At 36.1% G+C, this 13,362-nt stretch overlaps 1 pseudogene; it reads right to left on the reverse strand.

The window, feature by feature from the left end:
- Positions 1–382: 382 nt before the first annotated feature.
- LOC121012690 (40S ribosomal protein S10-like) lies at positions 383–1,124 on the reverse strand (annotated as a pseudogene).
- Between the last annotated feature and the right edge of the window lie 12,238 nt (positions 1,125–13,362).

Consider the following 13,362-nt stretch of genomic DNA (forward strand, 5'->3'; position numbering starts at 1 on the left):
CTTCCTTCCTTCCTTCCTTCCTTCCTTCCTTCCCTCCCCCCCCCCCCTCCTGCCCTCCCTCCCTTTCTTTCTGTCTTTCTTTCATTCTGTCTCTCTCTTCCTTTCCTCCCTCCCTTTCTTTCCTCCCTTCCTTCCTTCCCTTTCTTCCTCCCTCCATCTTTCTCTCTCTCTTTATTTTTCTCTCTTAGATTTAGATTTAATTGATGTATTATATTAGTTTCAGATGTACAACATGATTCCATATTTGTAGATATTGGGAAATGATCACCATAGTAAGTTTAGTTAACATCCATCACCACATATTGATAAAACAATTTTTTTTCAAGTGGTGAAAACTTTTAAGATCTCCTCTCTCAGCAACTTTCAAATATACAATACAGTGTTATTTATTTATTTATTTATCTGGCTACAGATTTATTCAACAGAAAATAGTCTCCTCCAGCTTTACTCAGGTGGCTGACCACATCCATAACCAAAATCCACCTCTAAACTGGAGTTCAGTTGTTGACCCAATCCTGGCTTCAGCTTTCTTGTTGGCATCAGGGGTCACAGTGCTTCGTCTGCAGGTGTCTCTGTCAGCTTCCCCTCTTGTGAGTTTCCCTCCAGACCATTGGGCCCTGGCCTGCTGGTCTCAGGTTTCAGGACGGCTGTGGCACAGAGAGGCAGACACAATATCAGGGGGCAGGTGGAGGCAGTCATAGAGATATTGGATACCCTGGCTGGTAAGGTACCAGTAGAAATGCCTCCAGGCAAACTGTTCCATTTTTTAAAATTTTAATTTTTAATGCTTATTTATTTTTGAGAGGGGGAGGGGCAGAGAGAGAGACACACACACAGAATCCGAAGTAGGCTCCAGGCTCAGAGCTGTCAGCACAGAACCTGACATGGGGCTCAAATCCATGAACCATGAGATCATGACCTGAACTGAAGTTGGACTCCCAACCGATTGAGCCACCCAGGAACCCCATGGCGAACTCTTCCTTTATGTAGCTTTGTGAGCTGAGAGACTGTGTGGCCTTCATGACGTGGTCTTTAGGCATGTGGATGTCCTTCTTGGCCACCATCTTTCCGTCCTTGAAAAGCAGTTCATAAATGGCAATACGATTCTTCTTGAGCATCAACATTTGGTGGCCGTTACGTCTGAAAAGCCAATACAGTGTTATTATTAGTTATTAGTCACTGTGCTGTACCTTCCATCCACAGGACTTATATCCTTTATGGCTGTAGGTTTGTGCTCTTCAACTACCTTCTCCCCTTCACTGCTTTCTTAAACATGTATTTTAATGCCCTCTTTCTCTAAATCCTGTGTCGTTTCTAGCAGCTTACTCTGATAGTAGGGTAGACATTTAGACTGCAGAGGAATGAACAATTCATTGCAAAGACACACAGGTCAAGTTTCCTGCACTGCCCTGCCCAGACCTGGCAAAACTCTGCCTTTCTTGAAGGGGATTTGTTCCCCTTAAAGGGGGATTGCTTGTGGCCACCACCCCCTCACTCCTGCAGAGCCGCACCTGTACCCTCTTTGTCTTCCTCATCATGTCTTCATAAGACAAGGCTGACTCTTGACCTGGAGAATGGTGGGGTTAAGTTAAAAAATTGATTGGCTAGTCATTTAAAAGCTACAGAACAAGAAATAAAATGTTTCCAAATTCTTACTAGTCCCCTAACGGGGAAGTTTTGGCATCGGGCAGAGTGAGCCAGCCACCACGCTCCTCTCCCTTGAGGGGAGCAGAAGTAGCCTTTGTCAATATATAAGATAAATCCTTGATTGAGTTGGAAGCCTGGCTGCTTTTTTGTGCCCCTTGAGAGCAGGATCCCCTTGACTCTCAGTAACCTTTTCAGCATTTCACTCAACATGATCAATAGCTTTCCATTAATGCTCCTGGACCCAGAGGATGCAGAATAGATGAGAGAAGGCAGGTGGGGTGATAGATACTTCAGAATCACCCAAAGGTAAATGGTTATTTCATATATAGAATTCAGGATAGAGCTTCACTCTAAATATACACATTTCCCTAAGACAGGTGAGTGACTGCATTGCTCTCTGGAGGGGGCCGAGGTGGCCGTCAGCATTTTAAGAATTAGCCTACTTTTGCCTTCCTTTTCATGAAGAAGAAAATGTCCTTAGAACAAATGTCTCCCAAGAGAACTTTCTAGAACAACTGAACATGTGCAGTGACTTTCCAAAAAAAAGCCTACGTTTTTCTTTTTTATGGTGAGTTTATTATTCCACAAAATGTGGGAGATAGGACTGCAATAGAAAGTGATTTCTCATGAGGAGCAAGATTAGGTAACTGGGAGGTTTCACATGCCAGCCTCTCTGCCATGCCTGTTCATGTGTTTCGTGTTTGGAAAATGCCCTCAGAGGTATTTAGGAAATGTGCAGAGTAGGCATGCTCTGCATAATGGCAATGCAATAGAGCAGCTATGCCAAGAGCCTTGGGCCTGTGAAAATCCCACCAGATAAGAAAGAAATGGCACAGTGAAAAACCTGGCTCTCAGTGAAGATGGGAATGATCACATCATATTTCTCTAATGAGGGACCCACTTGGACCAGGCACCCGAGTAGATTTGCAATAGCATTTTATGGGCCCATGCTTCCTTCCTTCTAGTCCCCATTGTATCTCCCTCATATAGTCATGGTCACATTTTATTTTTCATTTACTGATATATGTACTGCACCTTATGAGTTTATAAAGACTTTCCTTTGTAATAGTCTCTTTTAAAAATAGCATTTGTTTAAAAATGATCAAAGTAATATATGGGCATGAAAAACAAAAGCCCAAAGATTGCAAAGGGGCTTATTGTGAGACTAAAAGAAGCTGTCTTACAACCATCTCTCAGCTCACCTCTCAGAAGCAACTGCTTTGAACTCTTTTAGCTGTTTCTTTGCATAGTTATTGCTATTGATTGGTTTATTAACTTTAGACATTATTCTCTTTCTAGTATAATGTACCTCTCATACTCTATTCCCTACTCCTTCCTCTATCCTTTAAATAGATTTATTTTTAGTTATAGCAGTGAAGTGATCATATCATTATGGGTATTTATTTGACTATCTTATACTTCAGATTCCAGTAGAATATAATGGCTGTATTTTCTTTCTTCATTAGCTGTTGGTTTTTCTTCATGTTTCCAACGGGTTTTCTTTTTTTCTGTGTGTTGATTGCTCTTATATTTTTTACTATTCCAAATCTTTAAGGATTTGTCAAACCCTAACAATGCATGAGTTACTGCCTGCAATGCTCTGCCCCAATTTCCTATGTGACTTTCCCTTTGGTGACCAATTCACAATGAAGCAGCAAGCTCTGTGAGGGGTCGCCATATCTTTACATCCATATATTCTTCATACCTATCACATTGTCTGGGGTATACTGGGCATTCATTCAATATTTGATGAATGAATGAGTGACTATTTCCACGGAGTGTTGAACAAATGAAGTTAGGCTTTCTGTGCTTGAGTGAAATTACTTTCATATGTTAAATGTGATAATATAATTTTTTGAATCCACCAGTTTACTTTATCATTGTCTTTACATTTTACTCTTGAGTTCACCTTGTAAATATTCACATGTTCCCAAACGTAATCTGAATTGAAACCAGAAAGTTGGTAGTGCAAGTTTTATCAATCACATAAAAAGATTAGTTATGATTACCGAAGTCTAGATATGAAACAGCTGCCATTTATTCAACAAGTTAGTGTACTGTTTGCTCACCTGAGCAAACTACTGTTTACATATTTATTATTACTACCTCCAGGTCTTCTTGATGTGATTATTAACTATAAACCATGTGCAATTTCAGCTCTAGTGACTTTGCACTATTTGGTGCCTCTGCCTGGAATTTTTTCCGTCACCTCTCACTTCCCCTTCCCCCAACACATGTATCTAAATTTCACCTACTCTGTCTTCATAGCTCAGCACCATCCTCGCTGGCCAGGCCATTTCTTTCTGTTTGACACTTGTCATGAAGCACTTATCTCCATTGTAATTGAATTTTGAGTGATTCTTTGATTAATGGCTGTTTCCCTTACTAGACTGGAAGCATCTAAGTGTGCAACCCTGTTTTGCCTTCTGTTTCATTCCTAGCTTTCTGCATGGACCTTGGCACATAGCAGATGCTCAATTTTACTGTTAAAGCTTTCCCACATGATTTAATTCTTTTCAGTTTGTTTATTTTGAGAGAGAGAGATTGAGGGAGAGAGAGAGAATGAACAAGGGAGGGGCAGAGAGAGGAGAGACAGAATCCCAAGCAGGCTCCATCTGTCAGTGCAGACCTGAGCCGAGATCGAGTCTGATGCTCGACTGACTGAGCTATTTAATTTTTTTAAATAAATCTTCACTGACTTTAAACTTCTGGAAGTTTCCTTTCTAAAAATGATTGTAAAAAGTTGACTTTTAGTCTCGGTGAAGGACTATGAGATTAAGCTTAAGAAATCTGGATTAGTGAGATATCAAGAAATCCAGGTAATTTTGTTATTATTATTTTTATTATTTTCTAGGGCAGCATTTTCTAAAGTGGAAGTGTTTTTCATTGGGTATGGAAAGAAAATATGAGAACTTCTATTCATAAGTATTTTATTTTAAATGTATAATACTTCATCTGTTATGAGTATTCAAGTCTTTCCACATTTATGAATTTTCTAGATAACTAATGCTTATTCCATTTAGCACAATAATATTTCTATATACACTATTTTTTAACAAGATTTTTCCATTAGGCACACAGAACTTTTTGTCATCTTTAAAAGAGTACACTGGCCTTAAGCCTTTTCCTGGTGACTCAGTCATTGCTAGAGACACTGGAGAGTAAAATTTACTTATGATTGATTTTTCACAAGGTGGTACAACATATTAGTAGAAAAACTGGTTAGATGTGAAGACTTTGACTTTTTAAATGGAAGAAATCAAATATTTGGTAAATGCTAAAAGACCACCCATAAAATATGAGTGGAGTAAAAAGAATAGCAATATAAGAAACATAGGTATACCCACGGCCCTGTTTTCAATAGAATATTTTAATTTCCTCTAACGCCTGGAGGCACTACTGTCTAGATCCTTCTCTTTCTTTCTACTCTAAGGATGCAACCATTATTATAAGTTTTGTGTTCATCATCTTTCTTTTTCATGGCTTCAAAATGTGTATTTGCAGGCTGAATAAAATGTTCTTTAATTTTTGCATGTTTCTGATTACAAATGGAGGCGTATTATATGTACTCTGCAGCTTGATATGTGTGTGTATATATATATATGTGTGTATATATATATATATATATATATATATATATACATTTAATTTATTTTTTGCTCCATATTGTGTTCATGAGATCATTTCTTATTAGGGAGGGTAGCCATACTTTGTTCATTATCACTGATGCATAATATCCCATGTGAGATGACACCACATTTATTTATCCAACCTGGTGGGTTATCTCTAGATTTTGCTATCACAAACGGCAGCGTTTGAATGTACTTTGCACACACCGCCTGTGCGCACGTGCAGGAATTTCTCTTGAGAACGAATCTAGGGTTGAAATTGCTGAGTCATAGTTTATGTATATTTATTTTTAAACTAGATGAAGCCAAAATGTTCTCCAAAATAATTGTCCAAATTTATACTCCCAGCTGCAGAATTCATGAGTTTTGGATGTTCTACCTTCTCTCTAGTACTTGGTATTGTCAAACTTTTAATTTTTGCTTTGCTGGTAAGTGTGAAGTGTTAAGACATTATCGTTTTAATTTGCATTTCCCCAGTTACTAATGAGGTTGAGCATTTTCTCCCCATATTTATAGTTTATGCAGATTTTCCTTTCTATGAAGTGCCTGTTCAAGTATTCTTCCCGATCTAATTGTTTTGTTTGCCTTGTTTTGTGCGTTCTGTGGTTCGTTAGAATGAATTTCATCAAATCTAGGAGATCACTGATTATAAGAGGTGCTACTATTTTATTTATTACTAAGAAGGAGAAATACTAACAAATTGTGACACACTGTTGATAGTAAGATGCGTCTGATCTAAAAGATGCTAAAATACGAAAGACATGTGCATTTCAGAACGTTAAAATATTATATATTCTGGATATTAATCCTTTGCCAATTAAATGCATTTTGAAGTATATTCTCCAGCTTGTATTTTGTCTCTTTATCTTCTTTATACGGTATTTTGATGCAAACTAGTTTTTAACTGAATATCTTAAATCAAGTCTAATTTTAAAAGCTTTTTCTCTATGCTTTGTACATTTTGTGTCTTAAGAAGTCTCTCTCACGCTGAATCATAAAGATATTTTTCAATATTTTCTATTATACATCTCATGGGTTTGCCTCCTGCATTTGGGATTTTAGTTTACTCAATAATTGATGTTGGAGTATGACATGAGGAAGGCTCCAAAATAATATCAATGGATCTAGCATCAAAAACCCCATTCTTCACCAACTGCTCTGTAATTCTATTTCAATCTTAAATCAAGTGTTTATAGATGCGGGTGGTCTGCTTATGGCTTCCCAGATCTGTTCCATTAGTATATTTGTTTCTTCCAACACCATTACCATGCAGATGGGTGTGGATCTACCATGAAGCTCAAGAACCTTGAACAACAATACCTCCTCATTTCAGTACCTCTCATTTGCTTGGGTCTCTGACTTAATAGTTATAATTTTGTATTATTTTCTTTAGAAGGGTACTCAATTTGCATAAACTTCAGGCCCTACATAACCTAGATCCACCCTTTTGTGCAATCTTAATTCCTATCACCTCAAGTCCTCTTCCTACCTCCCCATTCTTGTTCTTCTGAAATGCCTTGACTATTCTTGGCCTTTGCTTTTTTGTATGCATTTTAGAATCACCTTGTCATCTCCCATAAATAAACTTCAGTATTTTAAGTGGAATTACATCACATCTCTAAGTAAAATAGGAAACATGGACATCTTCGCAATATGGAGTTTTCAACTCATGGATATCTCTCCATTTACTTAGCTCTTCATTAACGTCTTTCATAGAACTTCATAATTTGTAATAAATATTTTGCATATTTTTTATTAGCTTTTAGTTTTTGGGGAGCATTGTAGTGAAAAAAACCCTGTATTTCTCAAGTATTATTGATGGTACAGAGAAATGCAATTGAATATTGAATACTGAATTTATATTCAGCAGCTTTGTTTATCTTTACTATTAGTTCTAGTAGCTAATCATATGTTAGTATTGTCAATTTTGTTTCTCTTTTTCCAATCCATACTCCCACCTACCCTCTGTTCCTCCCTCTCTCTGTCCGTCCTTCTCTTCCTTTTCTCCTTTCTTTCATTCTTGTTTTCCTACACTGCCTAGTGTCTCCAGTGCAGTGTTGTAGAGATTATAGGCACCTTGTCTTATTTTTTAAAAATAGCTTTATTGAGACATAATTCACCTACCATACAATTCATCCATTTGAAGTGTATGACCTAATGGTTTTTAATCTATTCAAAAAATGATGCAACCATTATCGCAGTTTAATTTTGGAACATTATTGTTATCCCAAAAAGAAACCCTGTATTTATTCGCAGCCATTCACTCTCCATTCTAACAGTCCTTCCCCCAATATCCACCCCTAACGCAGCCAATCCTGGGAAAGCACTGATATTTCTTTCTCTGTAGATTTGCTTATTCTGGATGTTTCATATAAATGGAATATGTGGCCTTTTGTGGCTGGCTTCTTCCACTTAGTAGAATGTTTTTAAGTTTCATCCCTGTTGTAGCATGTACCAGTACATAATTTGTTTGTATTGCCAAATAATATTCCATTGTGTGGGTATGGCATATTTTATTTATGGATTCATTGTGTAACTGAACCCAGTTCCATCTGCCTGATGCTCAGCAAAACCAATCACTGAGACATCAAGTATGTGGCAAGGAAAGAGTTTATTTGTGAGGCAGTCAAATGAGGAGATGGGAGGACAAGCCTCAAATCCACCTCCCTGAAGGAGGAGAGAACAGTTTTTTATAGGGGTTGAAGTTACATATATATTGATGAACAGGGTAGGGAAACTTTTGACTATTCACGAGGAAAGATGGTGCATGTGCATTGAGCAAACATGTGTGTAACATACATCCCATGTTCACTTGGGGGTGGAGACAACATCAGACTGAGATATAACTGAGCCTGATGTCAGGAGCTTATCTTAGGACAAGGAAAATGGGCTATGGGCATGCTCTGAGAGCCAGTATAAACTGGATGGGATCTTGGGCTTGTTATCTTGGGTAAGGAATGTAGGGTCTTGCTTGTTCATAGTCTGGATGCTTATCAGTTGACCTTGAGTGCAGGCTTCTGCAGAGACAGCTAGTGGATTTGTTACTGGCGTCCGAAAAGACACAATAGCAGATAAAGGAGAAACAATTTTCTGAAAAACAAGCTTTGAACTTTCTTCCAGTTTCAACTTCATTAACCCTATGGAGCCTGGTTTCAATTGATTGATGGATATTTGGGTTATTTCTACTTTTTGGCGATTATGAACAATGCTGCTATGAACATTCATGTACAAGTTTTTGTGTGGACATATGTTTTCAGTTCTCTTGGGCATATATCTAGAAATGAAATTCCTGGGTCATATGTTAACTCTACATTTTATCTTTTGGGGAACTGACAGACTCTTTTCCAAAGTGGCTGTAGCATCTTGTGTTCCCTCCAGTAATGTATGAAAGTTCCGATTTCTCCACATTCTTGCCAACATTTGTTATTGTCTGTTTTTTTGGTCATTGCTATCCTTGAGGGCGTTGTGTTATCTCACTAGGGTTTTGCATTTCTCTGATGGCTAATGATGATGAGTATTTTTACATGCGCTTATTAACCATCTATCTTCTTTGGAGAAATGTTTATCAGGTCTTTTGACCATTTTTGAAGTAGGTTATGTGTCTTTATTTTTGAGGTGTAAGAGTTCTCTAGGTATTCTAGATGCAAGTCCCTTATCAGATATGTAATTTGCAAATATTTTCTCCTATATGGCTTGTATTTTAATTTTCTTGATGATGATATTTGAAACACAGAACTTTTTAATTTTGGTGAAGTCCACTTTATCTATTTTTTTCGTCATGTGTACTTTTGGTATCATATCTAAGAAGACTTTGCCTAACCCAAGATCACAAAGATTTATGAGTCATTTAGGCTTTTCAGTAAATCTCTTTTAAAAGGCTAAGAAACTTGCCCTCTATTATGAAAATACTTGGAATTCCATCAAATGCATTTATTTGTACTTATTGAAATGACCATACTTTTTCTTATTTTATCTTTTATTGTGGTCAAGTACATCAAATTGGCTCTCTAATGTCAAACTTTCAATCCTGGCATATATCCAGGTTGTTCATGACACAGTATATTTTTTCACATAGTGCTATATTTGATTTGATAATATTTTCTTTAGGAGTTTTGCATCTATGTTCATAAATGAGATTGACTCTGTAATTTTCTTTTCTCAAACGGTCTTTGCCAGATTTTAGAACTGAAGTTATGCTGCCAGCCTCATAAGTTGAGCTGGTGAGTATTCTCTCTTTTACTCTGCTCTTGGGTAGATTTTTGTAAGATTAAAATTATTCTTGAATGTTCGGTAGAATTTTCTGGCAAAACCCTTTGTGTTTCTATATGGAAGGATTTTTAACTACTGATTCAAGTTTTTTTAAAATGGGACTTCATATTATGCATTTTTTTATTTCTAGGAATTTTGTAGGAATGTGTCCATCTCATTTAAATTTTCAAATTTATTGGCATAGAATTGTTCATAATATCCTTATTCTTTAAAAACATTTCCACTGCGTGAAGTTGTATCTTCTTTTTATTCCTAAAAATGTATATTTGTGCCATTTTTTTTCTTGATCAATGTTGCTGGTGTTTTGTCAATATTATTGCTCTTTTCAAAAATCCTACTCTTTGCTTTGTTCATAGTCTCTATTATATTGACTCTCTCAATGATGAACTCCAGGTTGCCCTAGCTCCCTGTTTTCCTAAGCAATGCTACAATGTGCATCCTCCAACATGTCTCCTTTTGGACCTATGTGGGAAGTTGTCTGGAATGTATATTCAGGACCAGATTTTCTGGACCAGAGGGAATGCATGTATGTAGTTTGAATAGGCAGGGTTGATTTCTCTCATTGGTCTATAATCTCACTGGCAGTGGATGGGGTTTTCCTATGTCCCCACATCCCCACCTAACAATTGAGCTCATCTACCTTTCAAATTTTAACAATTTTAATAGGTATAAAGTGATAAGCATTTTTGCTTTAATTTGTATTCTCTGATTACCAGTGTTTTGGTACATTTTATTACGTGCTTGTTGCCTTTTGGGATGTTCTTCTGTTCATTGCCTATTCATATGCTTTGTCTTTTTTTTTTTTTTTATAGTTTCCATCTTTTGCTTACTGATTTGCAGTCATTTTCTGGATATTCTACATATTAGTCTTTTGTCAGATTTAGACACTGCAAATACATTTTTCTGTTTTGTTGGTTGTTTATTAATTTTTTTCCATCATACATTTTGCTGAATAGAAGTCCTTAAGTCTGATGTAATCAAACTCATCAATTCTTTTGCCTAATGGTGTATGCATCTAAAGTTTTAAGAAGTTCTTCCCAATACTAGATTACAAAGAAAACCTACTTCTTCTTGTAGTAACTTTATCCTTTTACCTTTTATATTCATGTCATAAATTCATCTAGAACTCAACTTTGTAGGTAGTATTAGGAAGAAATCTAGTTTGTTTTCTTTCATACAACAAGACAGCATCTACTAAAGTATCTGTTTTTCCTATTGATTTTTAATGTCACATTTATTGCATAATAGATTCTTATATATCTATGAATCTGTCTCTGAGTTACATGAACCAAAACCATATTATTATTGTTACTATTACTATAGCTTTAAAAAGTGTCCTAGGCAAAAGACCATGAATAGGCAACACAGTATTGAAGGAGAAGAACAAAGCTGGAGGACTGACACTACTCAACTTCAAGACTTCAAGATAAAGGTCCAGTAATCAAGACGGTGGTATTGGTGAAAGAAAAGACAAATAGGTCATTGGAATAGAATAGGGAGCCCAGAAATAGACCCATGTAAATATAGTCATTTGATCTTTGGCAAAGGAGCAAAAGCAATACAACAGAACAAAGTTAGTCTTTTCAACAAATGATACTGGAACAACTGGACATCTATATGCAAGAAAATAAAAAATGAGTCTAGACACAGACCTTATATCCTTCACAAAAATTCTCTCGATATGAATCACAAGCATAAATGTAAAATGTAAAACTATAAAACTCCTAGAAGATAACATAAGAGAAAGCCTGTATGATCTTGGGAATGGCTGTGACTTTTGAGGTACAACACTAAAGGCAGGATCTATGAATAAAACAATTGGTAAGCTGGACTTCATTAAAATAAAAAAAAAACCTTCTGTTCTGCAAAAGACGATGTCAAGAAAATGAAAAGATAGGCTATTTGCAAAAGAGAAATATTTGCAAATTACAATGATTGTTATTGAAGATACACAAACAGGGGCATCTGGGTGGCTCAGTTGGTTGAACACCTGACTTTGGCTTAGGTTATGATCTTGTGGTTCATGAGTTCGAACCCCACATCGGGTTTGCTGCTGTTAGTCCGTCAGTGCGGAGCCCACTTCTGATCCCCTGCCCCTCCCCCAATTACACTCTCTCAAAAATAAATAAAACATAAAAAAAAAGAAAATACACAAAGAATTTCTTATGAACAATGAGATATGGCCACACTCTGATTAGAACGGCCAAAATCCACAACACTCACAGCACCAAATGCTCGCAAGGATGTAAAACAACAGGAACTCACATTCACTGCTGGTGGGAATACAAAATGGTACAACCACTTTGAAAGACAGTTTGGCAATTTCTTAGAAAACTGAACATATTATGCAATCCAACAATCATACTTGTTATTTACCCAAAGAAATTGAAAACATATGTCTACACAAAAATCGGCACAATACCAGCAGTGTTATTCATAATTGCCAAAATTGGAGGCAACCAAGATGTTCTTCTGTTAGTGAAGAAACTGTGGTATGTCCAGACATTGGAATATCATTCAACACTAAAAAAAATTGAACTGTCAACTCATGAAAGTATATGGAAGAACTTAAATGTATGTTACCAAATGAAAGAAGCCAATCTGAAAATACTACATATTGTATGACTCTAGCTATGTAACATTCTGGAAAAGGTAAAACTGTGAAGACAGTACAAACATCAGTGGTTGTCAGGGTAAGGGAGAAGGGAGAAATGAATGGAAGGAGACTTTTACACAGTGAAAATTTGTAAGATTTATCTGTAAGATACCATAAAGATGGATTAAGTAATTCTACATTTGTCCAAACCCATAGAATATACAACACCAACAGTGTATCCTTATGTAAATTACAAACTTTAGGTGATATGCCAATGTAGGTTCATCAATTGTATGAATGTGCCACTCTGGTGGGAAATGTTGATAATGAAGCGAGGAGCCTATGCATGTACTGGGGGCAGGGATTAAATGGGAAATCTCTGTATCTTTCTCTCAATTTTTCTGTGAACCTAAAACTGCTCTAAAAAATGAAGTATTAAAAAAAAAAAAGAGTATTCTAAGAATGGTAGGTCAAATGCCTGCCCCTTCTTCAAGGCCAACTAAACTATGTATAAGTGTTTGTATCTTCACAAAAATTTTAGATTAAATTTGTTGAGTATTTCAGAAAATTCAAATGGAATTTAGAGATCATATTGAATTTATAGATTAACTTGGAGGAAAATTGACATCTTTATTATATTATCTCATCCAAAAACATGGAACATCTTTTCATTTATTCAGATCATCTTCTATTTCTTTTGTTAGAACTTAAAATATTTTACCATAGAGCTTTTGTGTATTTTTGATTAATGTAATTCAAGGAAATTAATAATTTTTGTTGCACTTGTGAATGGATTGTTTTTGGCTATTGCTTTTCATAGGTTGAAGTCAATTCTGTTAAGTTTTCTAAACAGATGATCATATCATCAGAGGATGACAGATATTTTATCTTTTCCTGTCTAATTCTTAACCATACCTCCTTTTCTCCCTTACAGGATAGGGCAAAACTCTAGTTATGTTAAAAGTAGTGAGGCTTCTGGGAATCCTTGCATTGTTTTCAACGCTACAGGGAATGCATCTAAAGTTTCTCCATTAAGCATAATATTAACTATAGGTTTTTGTATATAAATTTTATCCAATAAAGTAAGTTCCTTTATATTCTTTTTATCCTAAGGTTTTTTTAAAGTTATGAATAGATGTTTTATTTTAATAAAGGCTTTTCCTGCATTGAGATAATGTTTACTAATATGTGAAGTTGCACTGATAGAATTTTTTTCCTGAT

The sequence above is a fragment of the Herpailurus yagouaroundi genome, unplaced genomic scaffold (genome assembly GCF_014898765.1).
Source record: "Herpailurus yagouaroundi ecotype Mexico unplaced genomic scaffold, PumYag 197, whole genome shotgun sequence".
Lineage (NCBI taxonomy): Eukaryota > Metazoa > Chordata > Mammalia > Carnivora > Felidae > Herpailurus > Herpailurus yagouaroundi.